General features: G+C 35.6%; 1 protein-coding gene across 1 annotated transcript in view; it reads left to right on the top strand.

The window, feature by feature from the left end:
• Positions 1–4,319: 4,319 nt before the first annotated feature.
• The window catches only part of LOC108359597 (uncharacterized), a 65,712-nt gene continuing 45,821 nt past the window's right edge, over positions 4,320–24,210 (top strand). The window contains exon 1 of the mRNA XM_017611517.1: positions 4,320–4,356. The gene's annotated coding sequence lies outside the window, so the exon portion shown is untranslated. The remainder of the gene's footprint in view (positions 4,357–24,210) is intronic.

Raw genomic sequence — 24,210 nt, 5'->3', positions numbered from 1 at the left:
ATTTTGCCGTTCGCCTAGCCGATAGCGATTTTCTTGGTGTGAAGTGGTGGCCACTACTGCAACGCACTGCAGCGTAGTGTAAAACCCACTGCGAGAATTTCTCCCCCGAAATTTGTAAGCGACAATTGGGTGTGCCAGTTCGTTGCGTTTGTCCTTGCTTTCGTGCAGTGAGTGCTCAGTTGGTATCTCGCCAAGCGGTTTTTGTTGTTTTGTGTATTTGTTTTGTACTTTTTCTTTGGCGATACACATTGCTGCTGGTGTTATTTCAGCCCGTTTACAAGTTTATACTTCTGTCGTCTCGGCACATAACTACCATCACCATCATCATCCATCGCTTTTCATTTCGCCACTTTGCTGCTTTTTGTGCTTGTCCTCCTCCGCTTGCCGCCATCCCTCACACCACCCAACCACCGCTTGCTTGTAGCTCACTGACAATTTACTGCATTTGCCACAAAATTGGAATTTAGTCTGCGCGCGCTTTTTCTTTCAAAACACAAAACTACAAATCAGAGACAGGCATAAGAGAGGAACCGAAATAAACGCCGCCATATAATGCATCGTTACCCTTGAATTGGGTGTTGTAGGAAGAAAGTAGTGCAAGACAATTTTTTTCGTATTTTTTTTACCCGTCTCTGCCTCGGAAAGAACTAGCATTACCTACCGTTCGCGTCCATTGGGCCCCTATGTAAGTAATAATATGGGTCCAACGGACCCGGGCTGGTAGTCTCTGCTAGATTTATAATATCAATACGAATTATGTATAAAAAAAAGTTAACAAGATCAAAAATGTATAAACTACATGAAAATAAGCAGGGCAAAGAAGTTACAGAGCTCAAAACCATCAGATATTTATATGGGAACTCAGTAAAATTTCATTCAGGTCTTTTGAACTCGGCCGGTGGACAAAGGATTAATATAAATTCTTTCTGTTAAAACATGAGGAATTAACGCAGCTTCAACTGGTACATGGTGGTACGGAGCCTTAACTTTTTAAAAGCTCTTATCACCTTGCTTCACATTAGCACATACATATCGATTTTAAGCTTTAATATGGTGAAAGAGAGTTATTGTAATGATGAATAGATTTTCACTATGTATTTAGAGCCGCAGCAAACTTCAGACTTTATCGGCCGATTATTTAGTAGAGTTCTCTTGAATTACATGCTTGACCAGCTCTTCTACGTGCAGACTGTTTATTCAGTCTACTATTCGATATTATAGCGAACTGGTCAAGTGCTTGACCACATACACATACCCAGGCATCTCATTATGAAATTGTAGCAATTTCCCTATTATTCAGTATGCAGTGTGCGTTCCAGTGGCTTTGCTAATTTTGAGCCGCATTATTGCTGTTCTCACCTTGCTCTTATAGAATGAAGTGACTTCAGCATCGTACCGGTACACTGGCATGGATTGATTTTATTAAACACCGCACTAGTTTTGCATTGATAAGTGTTCCATCCATAATGCCACCACCATATTGCCATATTCGTATCTGTAAGAGATACCACCGGCTTATGTGGCTTAGATGCGTGGTTCGCGAACAAATCAGAAGAATTTGAAAATTTTCGTTTGCGAATAAATATTTACGCATTTCACTACGGGTTGTAAGCGATTTTTAGAAGAGTTTTTTTGATAAAACAAAAATTAAATAGAGTAGTTACATTCATAAAGATTTAAAGTCGATTGGGAAACTTCCCGGGGTCCGGGTACAAATTGGCGGGCTTTCGTTATAGTGTTTCCTTCGAATTTTAAAAGGTTGTAATCAATACCGTATTAAATTGACTTAGAATCATTTAGTACATTTTCCGGCATTGTTTGTGCTGGTAATTTAGGCAGGAATTCTTAAATTAAGAAAAAGGGGAGCAGTATTCTTGTCATGTATACTGTCATATGTTTGTTTTTCCTGATCCACTTGAAACGGCACAATTTGAATGTTTCTTTATAGTCAATCCGCTGGAACACTGTGCCTGAACAATGAAAACCTTTCCTCTGCCGAAATGTGCATTTAGTAAGTCGTCCTCTGGCATACAAAATATCAGAGAGGAAAATTTTACCTAAAAAAATAGTAAACCCCAAAAAAAGTCTTGGGTACTTAAAACAACCCGAGCGGTACACCTAATACTATTTAAGAGTTAAAATTACACGTTGCTACAAAAAATGGCTGCAAGTACTTTTTATGGCATATAGTAGAGGTGCTGGAACAGGTAAGAAAATATTTTGGAATTTCAAATACACCCTCAAAATCTAAAGTTATGATCAAAAAACTGAAAATTGGGATCTTGGGACAAATCAAAGGTCATAAATTGCACATGTTTCAACGCATTCTGATAACCTAATGCTCGTTGAAAAGCGGAAGGTTGTCTCTTTCTGCTGCTTTTAGAATATTTAAGTTGAATTGATAACCATTGACTGCATGAACAAAAAAGCTTGAGAAAAATCCGAAAAAATAGTTGTGGTAACTTTGGGTCAAAAATATACCCTGTAGTTGTATTAAAACCATGCCTAATGATTTATCTAAAACAAACTAGATTTTCCCTTCTTTCTACGGAAAACGCTATGCGAAAAACCACTGGTCCCACAATGTGCCGTATGCAGTTGTCTGAATTTTGTTTCTATGTGTAATAATACAAAACAATTAGAAATATTAATAACATTGCTTACGCAAAAACGGAACAGAACAGACTCGAAGCTTCTGGCACGATTGCTAACTGGGCTGTGTTTGCTTTCAGCACTTGCATTTGAATAGAGGATAAAAAATTTAGGAAACGTGACTATCACGAGGAAACCGTGAAGCATATAATTTCTGAGTGTCCAGGAGGGATAAAGCTCTACATATTATTAAAGTATCTGTTAAAGAAACGACAATGCTTTTTAACATTGCGGGAAAGCATTGATCGTAAACGTACCTAGCAACGCTATGGACATTATATTCATCTACATATGTGAGACCTCTTACGGTCCGCCTGCACAGCCTAACCTAATCCAGTATTTATACAACTGCAGAATCGTTCAAAATATTATATTAAAACCAACAACTTCGCCCTAATAATTTGTGTATTTTACGAGCATACGTATCCAACAAAACGCCTGCAAGCAGATTCACATAAAATGTGCATTTTCGAAGAGAAAGTGATACGAACTAGAAAATCGCACACCCACTGCTAAACGGTTAAGCAAATATTTACGACAATAATAATAAAAAAAGTTTAAGCAAGTGATGCCAGCCTCAATTCGGTTGGCGTTTGTGCTATTTTTAACGGCCACACCCAGTCGGTTGTCATACTATTTTTTTTGGGACAGTTCGCCACTGCGGGATGCGCTTCTGTTCGCGGTCCATTTTACTGCTTGAATGTTCAAAGCTAATTTATTTTGATTGTAAACTATTTTCACGCTACTCAGTCGCGCGCGTTTATTTTTCTCTTCTCTGCTAGCTGCAATGTTTTTCAATTATTGTGCTATTTGCTAGGCACAAAACTACGCTAAGACCCAAGGCGATGAAAAACTCAACAATGTCGTTACAAAAAAAGCTTCACACAAATTTACCGAAAACAAAGCATACGTGTGATAAAAGTCAATATTATAAAACAATAAGGCGAAAACAAATTTTAAAGCGCCGTATTGAACTAAGTAGAATGTGCAACAGCGCATACCGGGCATAAGCGCCTAGAGGTATGCAACAATTTGCAGAAGAAGTTTATGTATGGAAGGCGCAGCAGAAGTGTATTGCAAAATGTCCTGCGTATGTGTTAGTGAGTCACTGCACTTGTACTTGGAGATATGTAAGTGGTTGTAAGTGCGCACACAAGCTAAAGTGCCAAAGTGTGTTGAGTTTTTACTAAAGGAGTTGCGTGAAGTTGTTTGCCACTATAAGCGTGCTGCAGGGAAAGAGTTGTTAATCTGAGGCGTGTAATTACTAACAAATAACTGCACTTGAAAATGAAATAAAAAAGCAAGAAAAACAACAAATGCTTATATGTAGTTGCTTGCAAATATTAGAAAGCAAAAGTGAGTTGTGCGAGTGCGATAACTACGCCCGCATCGCAACATCATCTTCTCGTCTGGATTTCCTTCTCCGCGCTTACTGCTTGCTCGTACGTTGCAACTTTCAATCTCTTCACGCACGCAGCGATATTTTACGTGTTGCTAAAGTTTAGGAAACTGCAACAGAATAGCATTTTAAATCAGCAGCATCGTTTTTAACTGCCTGTCTTCCACCAACAACGGAGCAAAACTTATAAACTTTCAACCAAGTACTTGTAACAAGCTGATTTGACTTGTAATAACGCTTGCGTACAACTAACTTGCCGCTCGCGTCAACAGCCAAGGCGGCGGCACCTCAAGACCCATGCACAGGTAATTAATATTTTATGTAGCTGGCGCAAAACTTGTGTCTACTTATTTTGTGTATCTCTTTTAGGTAAGACTTTCACCGTTTGATATGCATCTACTTTTAATATAGTATCATTTTACGGTAAAATTGCCCGCCATTTTGGCCGAAAAGGCAATGTATGCTCACTACCTTTCCTTACTTTCCTCCATTAACTCTTCGAAAGCTTTTTGCTTTTCTACATAGTACGCGTTGAGCAAAGAAACTTTTGGCAAAAGTTTACCCAAACTACACTTTGTACTTTGCTTGTATGTAGTTTCAAATGGATTTGAGTTTAATTGATTTGCGTTTACATTTATGAAGTTTCTTAGTCATTGCGGGAATTTTGCGGCAGTGGAAGTTTGCGATTTTAGGTATAAAAAGGCTTTATATTAGCTTAAAGCTTAAGCAAGCAGGGTGTTTTCTTAAATAAAAAGAAATAATACAAAGACCATCAATAAAAATAAAAAGGAGATGCTTGCCAACTTCCAGATTTCGCTTAATTATACTGAAGTTTGGCATTTGATTTCCCTGGATGAACTCGGAGTGATCCATACCAATTCTGTACTGAAGTACTGAAGTTATTGTTCAAAGTACAATCTGTAGCAACTTTTTGATGTTAGTATAAGTATATAAGTATTATATTCGCAATTTCATCCCACTGTATTTAACACCAACGAACGCTGATGGCTGTGCCTTCCTGCGCTTAAGAACTAATTTCACTTATTTACAGCCGGAGCAAATACATTTATACATCGAAATCTCCTTAAGTTTATGAAACTAGTTAAGACGTATTACTGCAGTTTCTATTACTTTGTCTGCATCTTAGTTTAAACAGACAACTGTTTTTTCACTTTCTTCCTCAAATTCATTGGCTGAATTTCTTGGCTTCCATGTATACTAGGGTGATTGACTCGGTCTTTCCAAGCCAGTTTTCAACGGTTTTTTATAGATGGTGGATACTTATAGATGTTTTTTTTTTTGAAATTGTGATTTTTCGATTGTCGAATAAACCGTATTTTTTATCGAACCAGTTTGGTTTTTTACTTCATACCAACCTTAACCTCTCGTTAAAAGTTTTGATTTTTCGAACTTATCAAGTCTTTTTTCAGTTTAAGGGAAATCTATAAATAGTTTTAAAATGATATCCTAGGTTAGGTTTATCATATTTGATTCCAATAAATTAATATTTGGCGCTTAAATGTTTTCTACGTGTTTGGCCGAGCTTCTCTTCCAGTTCGTGTTCTGCTTCTTGATATTTGCCATTGTCTACCGAAGGGCGACCGCTATTTGAAAATAATTCTTTTCATGTTTTTGGTACCCAGAAATTGAACAACGTACCTCCCGAGTGGCAGTAGGCACATCTTACCACTCGACTAAGGCGGCAAGAGCACTAATTAAGCCCGAATAAATGTAATACATGGAGCATCGGTGCCCAACCAGTGGGTCGCGGAAGGATTACAGGTGGGTGGCGAATCGATTCTAAAACTATCAGAAACAATTGAATAAATAAACCGTCACAGAAAAAAATACATAAGATTAAAAACATCTTCGTTTTAAGGGATTGGGAATAAAGCAATATATTTTTCCTATATTTCACGCACTTTCATACTTTCCCGACTGTGTGTGGCCACTCAGTTTTATCTGATTGCCACTAAACTTTATATCAGAAGCATTTATGCTAAAAGAAAAATTCATGAATTTCATTTTTAAGGGTCATTCTATTGTATCTATGTTTTGCTATATTTGATGGTAAATTATATATGGATATATTAGAAAGGGATGCGATACAAATTTAAATATTTTACTCCACCATGGACCGATGGACCGTGAAGGTATTACGATATGGAAAGGTGGATCGCCAGTTGGAAAAGGTTGGGTATTAAAAAAACTTAAAAGGTTGGGTATTAAAAACATGAATTTTTTATAGATTTTTATTTGTTTTAATTTTCTTCTAAAAAACATTGAACTTATTTCGCTCTGCTCTTTTCTAAATGAGAACTATCCTTACTGTTAATAGTTTGAATACAATCTTCGGTCATGACTTCATACCAACATAAGCATTTTCACTATACGAAAACTATGTAAACTAAAACCGGGTTTTCTGGTTTTTTCTTAATTTCAAAACAGGGAACCGGTTTTTTCAAATTGCAATTTTCGGAATAAATTGAAACCCGGTTTTTGGAAAAAATGTCAATTATCTAACACCCTAGTGTATGCCCATCTATATATAAAACACTTGATTGCACTATTGCAGCCTAGCAGTTTTATGTCGCTTCGTTGTCATACATAGTTTGCTTTTAACTCTGTTCTATCCGCTTATGCTGTTTAATCCCTGCTAAATATGGGTTCCAGTTTCGCCTTACGATCATTTAATTTTTGTTGTGCGCGTCCATCGAAATTCGTGCGAAAATTTATTTAATCTACTTAAGAACTCATAAACTTACCAACTTTGATGGCAAATATTTTACTTAAGACGTTTCCATCGCTAAGCGCGCTTGATTCAATTCGTTGGTGATAGTATAGCCAACTAAAGATGAATTTGTGATTTGCTACAGAAGGAGATATTGGAATTTAAGAGTCTTGCGCTTCATTTAACTCTTTGTAAAACGAAAATGGGATAGTTGTTGGAAGAACATATTTTAAGTAACTTCTACACATTTTCATGAACTGGGTAGGAAATATCAGGCTTACTCCTTCGGTAAACAAAACAGAAGATTTCAGTTAGCATCGAAAGATCTTCAAACAAGACGTGTGGCAAGGTTTCAAGACCGATTAGATAGTAAGGGAAGGAAACAACGTAGAAATTCAGTCACCGTAGCCTAGTTTTGGAAGATTCTTCTACAACTCGATAGAACTCTATTCGAGCTAGATCGAAAACTTCTAATAGCGGTCGTCGGTGGGCAAACACTTCAGACCTGCGAGTGTATTTCTGTCGGGAATAAGGTTCCCACCCTGATGGGCATACTTACTTAAATAGTTTTGCATACGCGTGTGGTAACTGGATACCCATGTAGATACTTGTTATTTAGAGATGCCTAAATATTTAATTTAGAAAACACGGGTTTGTAAGAGTCGCTAAATAAATACTAAATTGTTAAATTCTCAAATATTTGAATGTATTAATACTGAAGTACAGTACTAAATATCTCGTTATTCCGGACACAAATATAATTTGTCCGGCTTACTGGATTTGTCCGGAATATAGAAAGCTGTGCAATTAATGACATAATTATAAATATATTTATATATTTATGTAAAATTCTTATTAGAGCCTTAAAATGTTCACCTGCATATCTTATTGATTTCGCTGAGTCAAGAAAATGTAAAATTTTACATTTTATGTTGCTTCTTTGTCGCTGGCATCCTCTTTTTATTACGAGCTTTCACTACACTTGGTCATCCCGCGGAAATTTCCAATCGATTTTAAACTAACTTCGCGACAAGCTAGAGACTTGAATGGTATAACTCGCCAAACAATAGTAACTCCAAAAATTTACTGTAAATTTTATGGTATGTAAAAATGCATTTTTTTCTTGTTGGCGAAATTATCGTATGTGCTAAGAAATTAGAATGTAGAGACCTTACAAAAAAAAATCCTGTGTTTAGTTATATTTCTCAATTATCTCAGCAACGCTAAACTTGGGTATTACTGGTGCTAGCCAAAGCAGAGAAAAATACAAAGAACACTTTCCTGTAATATATTGTTTTTGTAACATACGATAAAGGGGTCGATATAGATTTCTTACATTTTCCAAAGTGTTATGTAGAGATGTGAAGCAACAACAAAATTTGAACAACTGTTGTAAAATAACGTAACTTTACGATAAATACAACACCTTGTGAATTGCATAATTGTTCGGCATTTTCGACAGAAGGCCGAAGCCGTATATAAAAAGCAACCGAATAGGCCGAATACTGAAGTCAGGCCGAACCTTCGGTCGGACACTAATACATGCATACACACATGCAAAAATGCAGTTGTAAAAGCACCCCTACAAGGCACGAATGACTAAAATTACAACACATTCCCAAGTAAAACTAACACCTATGTATGCGAAAATCTATATCCTAGTTGGACCGGACAGAACAGTGACAATCATTTTACCAGTCATATGATTGACAATGCTGATAGCATACGAATTTTTTCAGTGACTATCATTTGACCGTCACTGATGATGGAAAGGTAGACCAGGAAAGCAAATATGTACATCATTATAAATCACAATTAAAAAATTCTAGTAGTTAAAGAAGGCGGTCGCAAATTTTATGCGAGCAATTAATAAAGCAAATTCAAGTATTTTATAATGAAAAAAGAAATTTTATTAATGCTATGAGCAGAAAAAAGCTCGTATTTTTTAATATGACGTCGAAACCCATCAATTGTGATCAGTCATATTTGACCAACTTTTATAGCTGGTACGATTTGCCAATAGTGACTTAAGAACCCATCAAGGATGATTATTCATATGAGACCAACGTTTATATCATTGGTGATTCACATGTATACATTTTCTTCCATACAATTTTGCACATTACCTTTAATATTTTAATAGACACTTTAATACAAAGTAGTGACGAGTATTTCTATCAGTATTGCCGTCATTTTACCGGTCAAATGATTGTCACTGTTCTTGCAGGGACATTATTTCATAGATACTGCTCGTTTTCTTTTTTGTTGATTTAAGTGATTTTCATTTTCGAAGTAGCTATACTCGACTATTTGCAAAGAAAATTTTTGGAGCAAAGCAAAGTATTTCTCAACTGACACTCGAGTAGTATGAAATTCTTTCTTCCTTGAGTAAATTGTCCTTTTCGTAAAAGAAGCAGAGCATACTATGCTCGGAAAAACAGTTCCAGAAAGGTGTAGCTTATAAAAGTCTTCATGGCATATTTCACAAATTATTGAATAGAAGAAAGTAAAACAAGTCATCTATAGGTGCGTGCAGAAAAAATAAATAACAACTCATGCCAACAAAAAGAGGTATGCTTTTGTGTAGATTCGATGTGACTTTCTCCCCAATAACTCCGCGTCCTTCATTTGAAAGGATAGCAAACAGTTAAAGCATTGCATTGCTGTAAGCTCAAGCGAAAAAATTACGTATTTTAGCAAACTGTTACGGAAGTAGAAAATTCAGGAAATATGTTTAAAAGTTTTTCGTTTCCAAAATCTAGTTACTTTTAAATTTTGGCATTAAAAGAATAGGGAGCGTTTATTTTATTTCAGTGTTTTTTTTTTAGAATATTAAAAAGCTACAAGCACCATTTGGAATATGTTTTGTAGAAAATTGGAGAAAAGCCAACTTGTTAATTTTTCAAATTAGCAAACAGTGAACATAAAAATGTTCCTTTACGCACTAAACTATTTTTAGTTCTTAATTACAGATACACTCCAAGTCATTACATTAGCACACCCTTTTGATCCTTAGTTATTACAGTTTTCCTTTTGCTTGTTTAATATTCATTACTTTTTTATAAAAATCTAGCATATTAGATGCGTAAATCCGATTTTAAAACTGTATAAAAAAGTTAGTAATATCTGTAGAAAAATTTCGGGTATGTAATTTTAGTATAACATAAAATTTTAGTACGATAAAGTGAAAATTTAAAGTGACTACAATACACCGTTGATTTTTTTGTTTACGGTGCCGCGCATTTTCTTCCATATAGAAATATTGTCGAACATACTTTGTACGGAAGAAAATGCATGACACTGTCAACAAAAAAAAAAGTCAAAAAGCTACGGCACTTTGTAGTTACTTGAAATTTTAAAATCGTACTTCCACCCTTTAAGGTGTAAGCGAGGCTCCGGGGTTTACCGATGTGCTTAGGACGAACCGACTGCAATTATGTACATATATGAATCGGAGGTAGATGCAAGATCGCGTTTAGGGAGTGTGTGGACGAGAAGCAAATACGTGGTTATACATACACATATCTGCGTCTTAGAGCATCTTCAAAAATGAATTCGTACCTATAGCTCGCAGATCCAAACAGTACTATAAATTTCCACCTTTATGTGACACACCCATTCACTATAATAAAAGTAGAACATATTTTGTCGACCTTGCAAAGAAACTTATTTGGAAAAATTTAATTTTATCTTCGAAATAAGGTATTTAGCAATAAATTTCCTTTCATAACTTCCAATATAATTAAGTGATTATATACTATTTATAACGATGTAATATGCACTCGAAGGCTACTTTCTTTTGTTCTCGACCCGATTGAATTAGACTTTATAAACCAACAAACCAACATCAAACAGTCCAAGGCCGACCGACAACGACCAAATTTAAAATCTGACTCGTCATAATCCTTAAACACATTTTCAATTAACATCTTAATTGCTGTGATATAGTCTGCCCACTTATTTACTAACACATTTACTTAAAAACGTTCAAGTATGCACAGATACTTTAGAAGGCTTGAGTTGCAGGTTATTGCTAAGATACAAGTTTGCACAAGTGGTTGCCCTTGCTACAGTGGCGGGATAGTAGGAAGTGAGTGTGAAGCTAGGTGGCGGCGAGTCGCGCTGCAGGGAAACTGATTGCCATGGCCTTGGGTTACTTGTGCTCGGTTGCGGTTCAATTACCTTGTATAATAACGTTATATACCGAAATATGACACGTGTATATACATAAGTAATATAAATTTCAATGAAATGTTGGTATATGTATATAAATGGATGCGATACATATTCCCATCATTTTTATAAGACACATTAAGAGGATACTTGCATGTTTACTCGTTCGAAGACAATTTCACTACACTCTTTGGAAGTGAGCCATTCAGTACATACATAAGTACTTAATATTCTGCAATTGGCAAAGGATCAAAAATGATGATGGAGTCAATGGTGTGAGAAAAGTTGCCAAAGATTGGTAATGAAGCGTTAAGTGGTGAATTAATTATGTTTATTGATATCCACTAGACATGAAAGTGTGTATTCTCTCTGCTTGAGTGCAAAAATAGCTACATATTTTTAAATGAAAACGTTTCGAATATGCAGTTTATTAAGCATAGACGGAGAAATATGCGAATTTCCGTTTTTATTGGTAAGTACATTCATATGTATTTGCATATGTACCTACTTGATCCTAGCAAATGTTTTGATATATGGTACAACAGCAGCCCTCTCCTTTACTGTCTTTCAAAACACTAATTGAAAGATTTGCTACCGAGGAGGTCTTAAGCTAGGATCCCACTATCGGCGCAAATAGCACAGTATGCTGCACCAATTTTCATCGTGCTTGATTGGTACATATGTATTTACAAAATTTGTACAACTGATTTCTGAGTGATCCCATTATCATCGAACATTGTGGCAATATTTTTCGGTGCATATCGGCTAAATTAAATATGCGACGATAATCGGTACAAAACGTACACTATCGTGCTTGATTAATAATAACAATAAACAAATTGTCAACTTTGATTGGTAAAAATTGTCGCATTTTTAGCAATTTGATTCTTCTACAACAGTGTTACCATTGTGCGACTAAAGTGTCAAATAGACACTTTTTGGAGATCGATGCCAACTGACACCTACTTTTTACAAATTGGCTTATTTTGAAACATTTCCAAAAAATCATGCGACTTTTGTACCTTTTCTTTGATTTAAAATTCTATATAGACATTTGACAATTCCTTCATAAATTATATTTTTCTTACATGTTTAAAAATGCTAATAGAATTTACTATTCAAAGGCATTTAAAAAACACCTCTGGCCAGATTTTGATGCATTTCCAACTTTTTATTATGTCAAACATTTTCAGAATAAATGTTCGGAAGTAGCATGAATTAATGCACCGTTTTGTAGCATAGCATTTCCCCCAATTTATTTGTGTTAAATTTATTATTTATTTAATGATGTAAGTACTCTCTTTTTAACTGCAATTTGGTTTTCATACTAAATGCAAAATATGCATATTGCGTCTTTTTACTACTGAAAAATATGATCTCCATTAACAATATATTAAAAATAATGAGGCATGCATAGTCATTTATGAAATAAAGTCTACTCTAAGCAGATTTTTGGCATATTTTCCGTTGAAAAAAGCTAAAACTAACCTTAGAGTCGATTTTATTACAACTATAATATGCCCTAATGATGAAAGTCTTTACATATACCTTGTTTATACCGACACACAAAGTGCTTTGAGTCAGTTCGCTTTGATTGAAATTGAAAAATGTATTGACTTCAATTTTACCTTGCTTATACTTGCGCAAGAACCGCATTAACAAACATATGATTTGGCTCAACACATATTTATTTGAAGCATTTATACCTGTGTAGTTATAGCGCACTCGCTGAAACCGTATTAAAAAGTAGATACAATTTTTTATTTTTACTCGACATTTCTTAAATAATTAATTGGCGCGTCGGACTGAAATGGAGGAGAACAAGAATTAACATTTGTTATAATAATAATTCAAGTTTAAAACGGGCTGTATAAAGAAAACCAGACTATTTTCATTTCACGTCGTCAAATGAATGATGCGTTTATACTTGTTTTCTAACCGATGGGAGAAATAAAAAATAAAGGCTTATAAAAAGCGATTTGAAAACAAATTCGAGTCAAAGGAATAAACGTTTGAAAGAAGTATGTATGTGTTGAAACATATCGGTTTTTTTGTTAATGCAGTTTTTCGTAGGTATAAACAAGGTAATACATGGTATAAACGATTTGAATGACTTGAACACACTTTTTTTCGGCTGCGACACTTTTTTTGCGACTTTCGAAAAAATTTCAGCCGTAACACTGTTCTACAATAGGCAAAAGAGTATTCAAATTATTCGTACAGCAAATTAATTTTGGTTACTCAGCACAATTTCGGCTCAGTTTCGAAAAATTGTGTTTGTTCACACTATCGGTAGATAAAGTGCGGCGAAAATCGGCCCATTGAGCCGATAATGGGATCTTAGCTTTAGCGTTATGCTGTTCGCATTTGTGCAATAAGTTTTTTTTTAAATAAAATTAAATTTAAAAATATATATATGTAGGTCATTCCATTCAATATTTAAACCTCACTAATTTTTCTGGGGCGAAATATATATTTTTACATTCTTTATCGAAAAAAGACACACATTTTTTTTATTTCGTCATGATATTCGAAAATCTCGAAAAAAAATCCTGAAGTTTTTAACTCACGGTGAAGTACCTATTTTCAATTGTTTACAGTTAATAAACTTTTTGTCGGAGAAAATCAGTTAAGGTAGAAAAATGTGCGCAATTACCTCGGCTTTGCATGACAGTGTGAGGTAGACTAAAATAAAAAAACAAATTGCCTTCAAAAATTGCATTTTTTATTTATTTTAATTAACTATACCATGTTCTATTTTTATCTATTTTTTTCAACCTGAATAGTTGTCAAACTTTTTGGAGTACACTGTAAAAATTTGAGAATGGAGACACCAAAAATGTAGAAGCTACGAGTTTTTTCATACCTGCGTACATGAACTTTATGTATAAACTTAATGAAACTTTATGTATGCAGGTATGAAAAAACTCGTAACCGTGGGGTGCTTGATATCAATTGTTTTAAACTATTCCTTTTCAGTTTAGTAATATTGAATATTGTCAATAGCAGTACATACTATAAAATCTCACTCGGCCACTACACCTGTTTGAGCCACGCGAGTTGAATGATACAAAGTGCTTTCTCTCAGTATAGCGTTCCACCGATTGGTGAATCAGAGATATTTTTTATAAGACTTTTGCGCTAGAATAACCGAAGTCTTTCGAACTATCTTGTCATCTGTCTTTTATTTGTCATATGAAAGACTATTTACTATCATAGACAGATTTGCCCTGTTAGCTTCCAGCATCTCTACGTCTCAAACAGTCGCATAGCGATCGAATATAACGTGGCTTTGTAAGCTTTACGGATTCCGGTAGCAGCGAAGTACTACCCGTTTAATTATTTGCTTGTTCTCCGCTGTTGAAAAATACTCACTGGTAGATGGGAATTTCGGCTATGCACGCATCAGCTAGCCTTCGCTATGGGCAAAATCTTCACTAAATGTGTGAGTAGAAAATACTTAAAGTGCAGTGCATTCTTGGGATTACGGCTGTGGTGGCCGCCGCGATTCTGTATAGTAGCCATAAGCTTCTTTCCTCTAAGTAAAAAAAAAAAATCATTCCAAGTCTTTTCTACCAATTCGTTTGTCAGATTTGGTTTTTTTCGCATTAATTAGGTATATTATACTTCTTCTAACAGGCGCCATAGACGGTGCGTCTCACTGGCGTGTCATTTGTGTACGTGTTGACTCGCCTGTCGACTACACACAGTTGAGTCATTCAGAGTCATGGCAGAGTATAACTAACACAAATTTATTTTCACTAACACATATAAGCCGACTCGCGAGTCAGACGCACCGTGTATGCCGCCAATAAAAAAGAAGAAAAGGTTTAAAACGTCAAATGCTCTTGTCAAGTAGAAAAGTATAAATTATCAAGAATAATGTCAGTAGTTTCCATTAGCGCACAGAGTAACATTGATTTTCATTGTCCTTGGCAGCGCCAAGGATTCAATATCTTAAGCGCATTTTAGTCCTAATAGGCAGCATACACGGTGCGTCTGACTCACGAGTCGGTTGGAATGTGTTTGTGAAAATTAGTATGTGTTAGTTACATCGACATGACTCCTGGAATGGCTCTGAATGATTCAACTATGTGTAGTCGAAGGCGAGTCAACACGTACATAAATGACTCGCGGGTCAGACTGACTGTGTATGCCGCCTATAAGAACGACGAACGCAATTATGCAAATTACATTATGCATAATGTAGTCATTAATAAGGAGAATGAAAAGAAAAAAAAACTGGCTACAACGAACGTCAAAGCGGCAAAGAGCAGCGAGCACCAGGTTCCATATCCCAAACGACTAAATATGTTTAAAAGGAAAAAAACAACAAGTTTTGCAAAGTACCCGCATGCTTGCCATCACGAATCATTGTAAATGCATGGATTTTTTTATTTAAGGTCCAATTGGCATGTACCTATACGAAATATGTATGTACGTCCAGTCAAATCACCAAACAAAGGACCGGAGTCAAAACAAAAGCAACAGGAAAGTAACTACCAGCCTATCAGCTAAAAACAACTATATTTGGCACGTATTGGCGCAGAGCTTTCATGACGCCTGACAGACAGCTTGTAAACGCGTGGATGCTTGCGATGCTGAATAGTAGTCGTTATATGCGGAAGCTGTATTGTTAGCGCTTTTCAAGCCCTCAGTGGACGAAATAAGAAAGTTATTTGGGCAGGCAATGCTTAGTTATGTGACGACAATGAACACCGTCATTTACGAACAGATTTACAGACACTCTCAGTTGAGTGTTTTACAGCGCAGCTGTTGCTCGCAAACGAGCCAGTCGTATCAACATGTTGCTATTCAATTAAACTATAGGCTGGAGGATGCATTTATGCTGTCGTAATAGGTCTACTAAGTTGCAAGCGAACAATACTCAAGTAAATAACTTAAAATTTATGAATGAGGCACTAAGCTTTTGCTATGAATACCGGCTGAGCTGTTCAAATTCGAGGGGGAAGGAGAAGGAGACCAAACTAGGCTTTAGGTATAGTAACTCGTTTTCGTATCACTTCTTCAATCTGATGTCCCAAAGCGTAATACGTGATATCAATCGGCATCGCAGTGGCATATATGTAGCAATAAACCAATACTACGGGCGTATGCAGATAACATTAAAATCGTCGATATCAACACCCGGCCGTGAGCGGAGCATTCTCCAACATAGTGAGGAAGGCAAACTAAGTTAGTCTGACGGTGAATGAAAACAAACAAATACTCTTGGAAACCACACAAACAGCCTTCACGTCAATATTGTAAGTTCTAACTTTTAAGTAGAGAACGACCTTGGGTCCCTAGGGTCTTGCAAACATCATTTTGTTTTCGATCTCGGCACACAAATGTCAAATTTCTGCTATCCTTCGCTCAAGGAGGAGGAGGGAAAGATAATGCCAACGCTCTTCCTTTCGCACACACTCATTAGGAGTTTTGACATATGTATGTGTACCGAGGCGAATTAAAGCAGCTGTTCTAGCAACACCACCTTATATGAATTCGCCTTGAGTGTTGCTCTGTGTTTTTATTAATTAATTGAAAATGAGGAAATTAAAGTTAAAACGTGCATATTTATAAATAAAGATTACCTACCTACAAGTAAAACTTCACTAAACAAGCTGTACAAAGTAAAAAAAATTAAACCAAAACCATTTTAAATAATTACTATTGTTATCATTTATGTAGGTAATTAAATATTTATCACAATATGGGTGTCTGATGAAAGAGGTTTAAGAAAATGTTTTGAAGAGGGTTTAAAAAAATTTCAAAATCGGTAATTTCTTCTTAAGTTTAAATTTAATTTAAATAAATTTTATTTTATCTAACACACAGAAATTTCATACATTCAGCAAAGCGGGTGAGGAAAACTAGTTTCTCTATAAATTTGACTACAGCCAGGGTGGGCAAAAACTCGGAGTTCGAGCGAGCGAGCGAGCAAACTCCTACTCAATGCCTCGCAGACAACGAGGCGCTCGCAGCTCGTACTCGTAGCAGCAATGAGGCGAGGCACGAGAAGTTTGCCTCGCTCGCCAAACGAGCGAGCGCTGCTTGTTTCCTCGCNCAGCATCACAAAATTTTTGTAATATTTTCAGTTTTTTTTCAGAAATAAAACAGCTTTCTCAGTTTATTTTCCTGACATTCGGCTATCTTATAAAAGTTTTTTGAAGGCAAACTTTCAAATAAGTTAGTGTAAAATCTATCATCTAATTTGTATTACTACACCTGGCATAATTTCACTATGATGCGTTTCAATTGATGCTAATTTGTAGCGAACATAGCACTCGCACCTCAAAGGGTTAATTTGTTTGTTTACATTTTTTTTTGACATTATAACTAGCTACGAGAGAGTTCGAGCTAGTTGTCACTTTGACCTTATCAAATATGCCTTGGCTTTGAACGTAAAATGAAGTGGCAAGCTTTTTCGAACGCTTTTGTAAAGTCCGTATTTACAGTGTCGACTTGATCACGTTTGTGAAAAGCTGCCTACGTTCAGAAATTAGAGCCAGATTAGAAATGGCAACCCACCAGGTATGAAAAAGTACTGATTTACAGAGATAATTTTTGTTCGGCAATGTATTCGAACAATCTTTATAATTTAGAAATAGGTCTGTAGTTAGTTATATTATTCTTATTTCCGATTTTAGAATAGGATTAATGAGAGTGACCTCCTACCTCGAGGGATTTGTTAAAAATCAATAAAAGATGTAGGCAAAAGTATATCAACCCTTGAAGAGATATTAGAACAACACATCCACATCAGTTTGAATTGGTGATTTGATTTTCCGGAAGCCGTCCCCAACATCTTCAGTAGTTAAAGAGGCTAGATATCTTCAATCCACCCCACCTACCCTTGACCAACCGACAAGCTGTATGTTTGTCTGCGAAATCTATTTTTATATTTGTCCTTGAAACTATTCTAATTTCTGCCATTATTACGTACACACAGCTACAACGATGTTGGTTGGAATTAAAGTATTTTTTTTGTTGCTTTTATGTTTTTTTTTTATTTTAATTATTATTTTTGTTACAGCCGGTGTTTTTACGACAGTAATTCTTTTGACATGCATTAACCTTTGCAGCATTAGGCGAACAAATCTCCCCCTGGTATCTGTTGCTGCTGATCACAGACATTGTCGACGATAAGAAAAAACAAATACTGCTAAATGTTTGTAAGCATGAAATTTCGGTATTTAAATATACAAAGTGAAAGTATTTACGCTCCTCATGCCGACACTTCAAGATTTACGAGAGACATCCTTGAAAATTTCTTCATTATTTTTATCTATGTTCACACGTTCGTATGCATAAATATATCTGTGGTTTAGAGGAATTCAAATTTTACCCACATTTATACCAACACGTGTACATAGGCATACATATTCGGCTTTATACTTTCATAGAACCTTGGTTGTTGTTTTTGGTTGAAACTTGGTATTTTGTGTGCGGTTGCCAGCAATGAGCAACAATACTAACAACCACTTTTTCACACTTCTTTTCTACTGGGACAATCAACCTCCCATCTTCCATATTCCTATTACGTAGCGAGTGATAATAGTGCCGGAAGAATGCAACTTTTGATTTCATGGCTGTCAAGTAATTTCTCCTTTGGTGTCGTTTGTCCGGCCGCACGCCTCCACTTCAACTTCCTGCTGCTTTAATCGACACTGTTCGTCTTCCTGCTACTTGACCTGCTGGTTGTCTTGTCTTGCCTTATCGTTGCATCCGTCTATCAAACTGTACTGATTCTTGTTTTTATGTGACATGAAATGTTGTAGCTGAGTTTTTCACACCCAGCCAGTATCTAGGCAAATACTTAATGTTGATGTAGACGGAGCGTAGAAGAGGCTGCTACTCCCGCTACCTACTTACACGGAGAGCGTGTGTGATACTTTTTGCTTTTCTGGAATCTCCATTCAGTTTATTGACATTCTTTAAATTTTCTGATTACTTTCCGGCAGAACATCCAAAAATGCAACTTCTGAGTGGAAAGTGCTAAGTGCCAAGAGCCAAGTGCTATGTCGAAAGTAGCAAATGTCACATAGCGAGCGTTCATGTCGAACAAACGTATTTTCTTCATGAGCACATAGCATTTCGAGGAATAAGCAACGCAGTTGCAATCATTTCTATTTATTAAAAGACATCGCAAGGAGCAGAATGTCACAGCTGTACAACGAAATTGCATTCAAGTAAATAACTAAATAAATTGAGTTGGGGCGTGGGGGAGAAAGATTTGTACAGAGGATGCTAACACACATCGGGTGGAAGAATTTTGGCATTGAACCAGCATCGTCCATTTGAAGTCAAGGACTTAGACGCATCGATTTAAATGTTTCATTAAATGATACAGTACGAGGGTTTTTTCAGTACTTTCAATGCAATATTTAACCCCTCAAAGTTTTCATCAAGTAGATGATTTAGTTTCATTTTGCACTTATTTAAGCAACAGGCTATATTCTCAACTAGAAACTACTTAAAAAATAGTGTAAGGAAAATCTTAAATTTTGAAATGACTCAAAAAAGCGCGTATGGATATGTATACCATTTTCCAGAAGATATTTTCATATATCCCAAGATATTTTCCCTTTTTATGAAAACAAAATTCAAACTTTATAACACATCGTTTATAATTTTTTTTTTATTTTTATTAAAGCTACTAACATTGAAAATCGCTGAATAAATAAACAAGTTATGAATGGTAAAAAAAAAATCTGCAAAAATTTTTTGTAAGAAATAGAAACAAGAAATATTGTTACTCATACGCCACATCGAACATAGTCGAATACGTAATTACACGTACTTGGCGTATGAGTAACATTTTCCATGTTAAAGTTTGATTTTTTTTTCATTCGCAAACTTTAAATGAAAATATTTTTGAAAAGTGACCTGCTCTAGAAAAACGGAATATATGTAGATCCATATCTACGACCCAAAATACAGATTACGTGTCCCGGCGTCTTTTTTTTGTTTCATTTTAGTGTCCTTAAGTTGATGTTCATTTATCAATATATTTAATGAAGATGGTCCTCGATAATTTATTCCCCGAATCTTTCAGTGATGCAGTTTTTTCCTCCTCCAATCCAGGCCTTTTCGTTTTTTCTTGCCCAACAAGCGTGCCTACGCTGGAGCTCCATAAAGAAGGAATCAGCATATCAGGAAGCATTTTCGACAACGATCTCCTAATTGTGAAACTGTTTTCTAGCATGGCGTCGAAAGCCTAACTTATCGTCGATAAAAATATGTGCCTAAGTAAATTCAACAATCCTTGCCTTGGCCAAACATTAAAAAATAAATAAAATTTTCTCATTTAACTGAAGTAGCCCCCATTTACACAACACCGTTAAATTTGTTTTGTCGTTCTTGCAAGGATACCTTAGAATTATCGAAAAAATTCGGCAACCAAAATTTTATTCAAATACTTTTTCATTGACGCTGTGTAACTGCTTAAGCGTATGAAAGAGTGCGAGAACATACATATGTATATATATGTAAATATGTTAGCATGTAGGGGTGTGTGCTCCTTTCTTAAAACAAACTCTCGACACCCACATATGTGATGAATAAACACTCTACAACCGTACATAATAAGCACCAATTTAAGTATAAAAAAAATGTTTATTAGTTCTTTTCTGTGAACCAGCCAACTTTACTTAAATTTTGTCAAGAGTGTCTTCTTTTGAGCACTTAACGCAGCCAACAGCATTCACATTTAAGCGCAAAGTAAAATATTTACTTTGGCAGTACGTACGCACACAAAAAGTCGAATGTTTCACTTTGTTTTTTTTTCCTTAAGGGTATTTTTTTGGCGGTAAAATAATTTTCGTATATGTAATCATATTTAAGTATATATGTACATATATACATATATATACGTACACACCAGGGCCCTGCTGGTAACTGAATAGCTGGTGTGATATTAATTTTTCTATATTCTTTCCAACGATAACGATGTCTACTAAAATATGTATGACCACCGACATTGAAGAATATATTGTCTCCAATTTTGCTTTCTCTAAACATATCGACTTTATTGCTACTTTTACCTTTACCTTTGAAAACGCATTACGGTTACTTAGTAAGAAGTAGCTTCAAACATTTCTAATTTCTGCCAAAACATAGAACTCCGGACAGCGGCCGGATTCCTTCTGATATTGACATAAAATCATCTACACCATAACCGTCATTCACTGGGAATCAGTATTGATCTACACTGGCTCTCGACTTATGAATGCCGTTTTGGGAAGATAACCAACTGACGTGGATGAGACAGAACTTCGGCTGCCTCGGGAGACTCGAACCACTATAGCCCAACTTCGCTCAGGTTACTGCAGCAAGTAAAACTCGAACCTGTGTAGATTAGCTGTAGATGTGCCCAACGAGTGCCCGGCGTGCGGAGAGACACCCAACGACTCGAGACATCTCCTCTCATGCCCCCTAAAACCCACTCAACTAACGCCTCTGCCCCTATGGACAAAACCCATAGAAGCTATACGCTTCCTGAGTCTCCCGTTAGTTGAGCTTGACGACAACGATTGAAGGACTAGGAGATCTTGGCGGGGTTGAGTAGCCGATTCAATAACATTTCTAGTTCGTTTGGAATCCGCATAACGAAGCATATTCAACTAAAATTCAAAAAGTGCCAATAATGCTGTAGGAATACTAAGATTACACACAAAAATACGATACACTTAAACTTAATTTTGGGTCGTAGATTACGGATCTGTATACCGTTTTTCTCTATCAGGTCATTTTCCTACAATTTTTTTAATTAATATTCAATAATGATATGTAAAAAGATTTTTAAGTAAGATAATAAGTATGATAAAAGGGTTTATGCTCTATTTAAAATTTATGAAATCCAAATTAATAAATCTTTTAATATTTTTGTGGTCGAAAAATCGGAATAAATTAAAAATTGGAGAAAAAAGTTGAAATTTTCTTTAAATTACTAAATGCATTGTTATGCAACATTATCAATGGTTATTTGAGTCGCCTTTGACAACTAACGTTCATCTTAAATTGTTTATTGGGATCTTTTACAGAAATAATGCAAATAATAATACTTTTCTTGCTTCTGTAAATGACATCATTATATACTTTGTCGAAAATGCAAGGAAACAAGTTTGTAGAGTTTTCTTTTTAGCCATTTTTGTGGTATACGCATAAATAAGTAATGCATTCAGCAAAGCACCACAAAAAGGCTAGCTTATTTGTTAGTAAGTGGGGTGAAAAACTACCATTTCTGGTCGCCGAAGCCATGCCGCTTTTCAACTATTTGAACCTTCCGTATACTAGGTGACTAAAAGCAAAGCGTAGAAAATTCTTGAAATCGGACTAAAATTCCGGCCCCCTTTTCATATAACGGTATATTTCAGAAATCCTTGAAACCGCGATCGTTCGAAATTTGAGAACGCTAATTTACTCACCACTCAACAATTCCTTGAAAAGAAATAACATTATTCAGTCGCTGTGTTACCGCTGGCCAAGTCAGACCTGTTTATGCATCTGTGACTAACAACCATCAAAACAAATATAGACATAAAAGAAAATAAGAAAATTGCGAAACGAGCAACGCTCGATCACGCTGAAGACGAAATGTCTTCTCGTAAGCAAAGAAAACTTTTGGACACTAAAAATCAAAGTGTGAGTGCTAAAAATGTCAATAGATCAAACTTCTGGACGCCTTTGCAGGCTCTTGAAGACGATGAAAGTGACATGGAATGTAATGAAAGTTCCCAAAAAAACAAAACCACAAAAGAAGTGCTGCCGCCTATCAAGGTTCTTGAGCAAGACAGTGATTTCATTAAGAATCTTTTAGCGCAAAAAGATATAAACGACTTTTTCCTAAAAAAAATCTCCATTGGCGTTAAAATAATAAGTGAATCATTCACTTCGTTTAATAAAATCAAAGACGTTTTAAAGATAAACTCTTGTCAATTCTATAGAATGACCTTAAAAATTAAAGGGCGTTTAAAGTTGTCCTCTACGGCTTAGAACACAAATCCACGGATGAAGTGAAAAGTGAGTTAATTTCTCTTAGATTGAAGTGCAAAGAGGTCAAAATCGTTACGAAAACATTCGAAAACTACAAAGACACTCTTTACATTGTATACTTTGAACGTGGCTCAGTTAAGTTACACTTCCAGCGAAAACACACAGTTCACAATTCCCACCTCTTCCTACAAAGCATTCGAATCACGTAAACAATACAAGAGCGGTAGAATCTGGAAAAGTGCCGGCGTGGCGCTCCCCAGTTGATCATACCGCTGAGCCAATGTGTGACAGCAACAATTTGTTCACTGAGAGAGAAATCACTGAACTAACTTTTGAATTAATACAGAAACTGAGAGAATGTAGAAGTAAATATGAGCAATTTAACGCTATCGCACAATTAGCAATTAAGTTTCTTTACTCTAGTAATAAGTAATGTCTGTCTCTCAGCTTAAAATAATATTCTGGAACTGTNGTCAGCTTAAAATAATATTCAGGAACTGTCGCAGCATCCGAAATAAGTTTATGGAACTTTTTGACTATTTGACTAAAACTAATGTTGATATATGTATGCTCTCGGAAACGTGGTTAAAGCATTCTGATAAATTGTATTATCCTGGTTATGTATGTGTGCGTAGAGATAGGGAAATTGGAGTAGGTGGTGGTGTTGCCATATTAGTCAAAAAGTCTATTAATTTTATTATCATAAATATTAATACTAAAATTATTGAAAATATTGGAATTATAGTGACCTCCTCAGACAATAAATCATTTAAACTTTTCAGTACTTACTTTCCGGGCGGCACAAATACCTCGGAACTCCAGAACAATTACAAAAAAGACTTAAGAAAACTTTTCAATTTGAATGGATCGTATATTTTTTGTGGTGATTTTAACAGTAAGCATCGCAACTGGGGTTGTTCGCGAGCAAATATTTGGGGAAATATACTAAATGAATTTACCACAATTTTCCCCATAAACGTTCTGTACTCAAATGACCCAACATTATACCTTCATCTAGTAGATTTACACCATCAAATATTGACCTGGTACTCTCGAATACACCCATGTATATATCTCAACCAGTAACCAGTGATCATCTACCGGTAAAATTTTTACTTAATTTAAATTTCAAGCACATCGACAACCTTGTAATGGATTACGATAGGACAAACTGGAAAACATATCGTTCTTATTTAAAAAATTCTTTATGTACCTTACCAACCAACCTTGACTTAATTGGTTCACAAGAGGATATTGA

Source organism: Rhagoletis zephyria, unplaced genomic scaffold, assembly GCF_001687245.7.
Source record: "Rhagoletis zephyria isolate East Lansing unplaced genomic scaffold, Rhagoletis_zephyria_1.1 Rzeph_scaffold_00417, whole genome shotgun sequence".
Taxonomy (NCBI): Eukaryota; Metazoa; Arthropoda; class Insecta; order Diptera; family Tephritidae; genus Rhagoletis; species Rhagoletis zephyria.
The sequence above is the reverse complement of the archived record's forward strand: the minus strand, read 5'-3'. Positions and strand labels throughout refer to the sequence as shown.